Raw genomic sequence first — 5,230 nt, 5'->3', positions numbered from 1 at the left:
TCTCTCCTGCCTGCTACGGCTGCATAACTGTGAGAGATTTCTTAACATAGTGTTCCTGCCAGGGAAGCTGGGTACCCTGCCCATGAGTCTCCATTTCATCCTCACAACAACCCTGTGGGGTAGGTTAGGTAGAGAAGGGGAGATTTGGCCCAGGGTCACTCAGCCAGCAGAGTGAGAATACAAACCTGTGTCTCCCCACATCAATCTGCAACTCTGACCACTGTGCAGTGCTGCCTCTACTGATATGTAATGTTCCAGGGGTGGCATACTTCTCAAAGGAGTGTATGCCTGTCTGTTGGTCCACTTAGGAGTCTTGATCCTGGTTGTGTGGTGGGCTAGTTGTGGCAAATGGTAGGGAAGCTCAGTATTTCTGTATACAGTTGTAGGGGCTTTATTGCAATGTGGTATGGCCTGATATTATGTTCTTATTCCAGTGTGGGGTGTGTGGGGGGCAATGGAAGCTGAGTGATAGGGTATCTCCAAGTGATTGCCAGAAGTGAGATGCGTCCTGGTCTTGTGTCTTACAGATAATCTTTCAAATAGTCCTTTGCATTTATATCATGGTTTCAACTTGAAAAGGGTCATAATGCTGATTGTGTGAACTTAGGCAAATCACGAGAGGTAGAGCAGGAAGGGTTGCATCAGTGCTTAGTTCTTATGGCCCTTTCTTACACACCCAGGGAAATGCTGATCACCACTTTGGGGCTAGGAAGCAATTTTTCTCCAGGCCAGTTTGGCCCCCAGTGATCCTGGAGGTTTTTTAAAATCATATTCTGGGTGTGGAACAGGGGTCACTGGGGTGTGTGGGGGGTATTGCTGAATTTCCTGCATTGTGCAGGGGGTTGGACTAGATGATCCTGGAGGTCCCTTCCCACTCTATGAGTCTATGATTCTATAATTCACCCAGGCTGGCTGTGGGCACACCAGCAACTCTTTCAGGCAAAAGCGCCTGAGATCCTCCCCCTCCCCTTTTCCTTTGCCCAACTTGGAGGCGAAGGGAACGGAGAGGGGGGAAAGAATTGATCCCAGGTGCTTCTGCCTGTCAGAGGGGCTGGTGCACACTTCCGGTGAGGTCAGGGTGTGTGGCATATGCTAATAAGTTATGCTAATGAGCTCCTGCAGCTCTTTTTCTACGAAATGACCCCTGTTTACCATTATGCACTGCTAAGGTCTCTCCCCTCCTCAAACCCCACCCTTTGGAGGCTCCACCCTCAAACTTACAGTAATATTCCAGCCCGAATTGGCAATCGTACCTGAGCAAGACTGTCAATAATAGGACAATGATAGGGCATTTTGGAGGTCTTTAATTCATAGGGTTGCCATACGTTAGAAGCACTTAACACACACGTACCACAAAAAGGTAAAGGTTCCCCTTGCTCGAAAGCCAGTCGAATCCGACTGCACATCTCCATTTCCAAGCCGAAGAGCCAGCGCTGTCCAAAGACGTTTCCGTGGTCATGTGGCCGGCATGACTAAACACCAAGGCGCACGGAACGCTGTTACCTTCCCACCGAAGCGGTACCTATTTATCTTCTTTCAATTTCTTGCTTTCGAACTGCTAGGATGGCAGGAGCTGGAACTAGAGACGGAAGCTCACTCCATCATGCGGCACACTCGGGTCTCAAACTGCTGAACCACCGACCTTCCACAGCCTGCAGTTCCGCGTCTTAACCACTTGAGCCACCGCAACACAAAAAGCTCTTCCCCACATTTTTTTGTGCCTGACCTGGACGGCCCAGATTAGCTTAATGTTGTCAGATCTCAGAAGCTACCAGGGTCAGCCCTGGTTACTATTTGGATGGGAGACAACCAAGGCAGTCCAGATTGGCCTGATCTTATCAGACCTTGGAAGCTAAGCAGGGTCTGTCCGGGTTTGTACTCGGATGGGAGACCACTGAAGAAATGCAGAGGCAGGCAATTACAAACCACCTCTGAACTTCTTTTGCCTTGAAAACCTTATTGGGTCACCATACATCTACTTCAACTTGATGACACTTTAAACACACACGGCTTTTTGTGCAGTTTCAGCCCCTCCCTCAGCAAATAACCGAAAGTCAAAGGTACTTTCTTGAGGGTGTGTGAATGTCTGGAAAGGACTGCAAGCATTGGTCTTCAGTTTCAATTTAGCATGCATTCATTTATTTTAAGCTTCTATATCCTGTACTTCCCAGAAGTTCAAAGTGGCTTACAAAAACCAGCGAAGACACAGAATCATAAAACCAACCCGCAAGAAAAACTCCCCAACAGCGATCCTGACACATAGCATGGCTAAGCACAGTAAGCTGTGCAGGCGAAAAGGTTCCTGCAAAATCCAAAACTGAGGACGAAATCTGTGTCATGCCTTTTATTAGGACCAGCAGAAGACATTGCGCAGGCTTTTGAGCTCAACAGAATATCATGTTGGATATTACAACCCCAGAGAAGAAGAGGAGGAGGAGGAGGAGAAGGAGAATTTATTAGGGGGTGTGCATTCGGATCCACCCGAAAAATACCTCATCAGTTGTTGTTGTTCAGTCGCACAGTCAAGTCCGACTCTTCGCGACCCCATGGACCAAATCACGCCAGGCCTTCCGGTCTTCCGCCGTCCTCTGAAGTTTGCTCAATTTCATGTTCGTTGCATCTATGACACTGTCTAACCATCTCATCCTTTGCCGTCCCCGTCTTCTCTGACCTTCAGTCTTTCCCAGCATCAGGGTCTTCTCAAGGGAGTGCTCCCTTCTCCTTTGTTGGCCAAAGTATTTGAGCTTCAGTTTCATTATCTGGCCTTCCAGGGAACAGTCAGGGTTGATTTCTTTTAGGATTGACTGATTTGATCTTCTTGCAGTCCAAGGGACTCTCAAGAGTCTTCTCCAGCACCATAGTTCCAAAGAATCTATTCAGTGCTCGGCCTTCCTTATAGTCCAACTCTCAAAGCCATACATGACTACTGGGAATACCATTGCTTTGACCATGCTGACTTTGGTTGGCAGGGTGATGTCTCTACTTTTTATCATGCTGTTTAGGTTCGCCATCGCTTTCCTCCCAAGGAGCAGGCGTCTTTTAATTTCATGGTTGCTGTCACCTTATCAGTATTACGGTCAAATAGTCATGCTTATATATTTGAAGTCTCTATGAGATGCCTGTATAGAGCCTCTTCTCTCTCTGTAAATGACATCCAAAATAGAAGAATATTCCATGGAGTGTATCAACCTTAGAATCATAGAGTTGGAAAGGACCTACAGGGTCATCTAGGAGAAGGAGACTGGACTTCTATCCTGCCCTTCACTATCTGAAGGAGTCTCAGAGTGACTTACAATCTCCTTTCCCTTCCCCTTCCCACAACAGACACCCTGTGAGGTAGGTGGGGCTGAGAGAGCTCTTTCGAGGACTGCTCTTGAGAGAAAAGCTCTGAAAGAACTTGCGATTGACCCAAGGCCACGCCAGCAGCTGCATGTGGAGGAGTGGGGAATCAAACCTGGTTCTCCCAGATTAGAGTCCGTGGTTCTAACCACTACACCAAACTGACCGCTACCAGTCTGAGAAGACCATAGGGACCTTAATGAACCAAGGATCTAATTCCATAGAAGGCAGATTCATGTGCGTTCATGTATTCTTTACATACAGTAATTTACCCCAGTACAACCATACCCATTTTCAGATCCAGGCCAACACTTCTCTTTTCACCAATCCCTGCTGAAAATTTTTGTTCCTAAGTGCAACCGAGGGAGACCACCGCTGTGCAAAAAATGTTCTCAGCTTGTGTTTTCTTAGATGGATCTTATTTTAGCACAGAAACGGAGCACATTTTAAGCAGAGAAACTTGGCTTCAAACCTTCACTAAGTGGCGATGCTCAGGGAGAAGGAAATCAGCATCTCTGTGCCGATCACGGTCAGATTATTTCGGAGAAGTGGGTGGATGGGCTATCTTGATGGACAGTCTGGGACTCAGTAGTAGAGCATCTGCTTGGCATGCAGAAGGTCCCAGGTTTGATCCCAGGCATCTGCAGTTAAAAGGATTGGGTAGGAGGTGATGTGAAAGACCTCCGCCCGAGACCCTGGAGAGCCACTGCCAGTCTGAGTGGACAATACTGACCTTGATGGACCAAGGGTCTGAGTCAGCATAAGGTAAAGTAAAGGTAAAGGTTCCCTTGCTCGAAAGCCAGTCGAGTCCGACTCTAGGGTTGCGGTGCTCATCTCCGTTTCAAAGCCGAAGAGCCAGCGCTGTCCGAAGACGTTTCCGTGGTCATGTGGCCGGCATGACTAAACCCCAAGGCGCACGGAACGCTGTTACCTTCCCACCAAAGTGGTGACTATTTATCTACTTGCAATTTCTTGCTTTCGAACTGCTAGGTTGGCAGGAGGTGGAACTAGAGACGGGAGCTCACTCCGTCTTGCAGCACCCGGGTCTCGAACTGCTGAACTACTGACCTTCCACAGCCTGCAGTTCAGCGTCTTAACCACTTGAGCCACCGCAGCATAAGGTAACTTTGTGTAATTATTATTCATTAAACCTCAAAATACTTGAAGATGTGGAGGTTTCTCACATCAGCTCCTTCCAGATCCTTTAACTAAAGTTCTTGGAATACTGTGTGCAATTCTGGTCACCACACCTTAAAAAGGATATTATAGCTTTGGAAAAAGTGCAGAAAAGGGCAACTCGAATGATAAAAGGGTTGGAGCACTTTCCCTATGAGGAAAGGTTAAGGCGCTTAGGGCTCTTTAGCTTGGAGAAACGACGACTGAGGGGTGACATGATTGAGGTTTATAAGATTATGCATGGGAAAGAGCAGGTAGAGAAAGAGGTACTTTTCTCCCTTTCTCACAATACAAGAACTCATGGGCACTCCATGAAATTACTGAGCGGTCGGGTTAGAACGGATAAAAGGAGGTACTTCTTCACCCAAAGAGTGATTCACAGATGGAATTCACTGCCACAGGAGGTGGCGGCGGCTACAAGCATGGACGGCTTCAAAAGGGAATTAGATAAGCATATGGAGCAGAGGTCCATCAGTGGCTATTAGCCACAAGGTATAGATAGGGACTCTGGGGCAAGTGATGCTCTGTCATCTTGGTGCTTGGGGGGGGTCAACAGTGGGAGGCCTTCTAATGTCCTGGCCCCACTGGTGGACCTCCTGAGGGACCTGGTATTTCTGGCCACTGTGTGACACAGAGTGTTGGACTGGATGGGCCTTTGGCCTGATCCAACATTGGCTTCTCTTATGTTCTTATGTCTGGGGCAAGTGATGTTCTG

Source organism: Gekko japonicus, unplaced genomic scaffold (genome assembly GCF_001447785.1).
Source record: "Gekko japonicus isolate JY-2015 unplaced genomic scaffold, Gekko_japonicus_V1.1 scaffold1246, whole genome shotgun sequence".
Classification (NCBI taxonomy): domain Eukaryota; kingdom Metazoa; phylum Chordata; class Lepidosauria; order Squamata; family Gekkonidae; genus Gekko; species Gekko japonicus.
Note: the sequence above shows the minus strand (reverse complement) of the source record.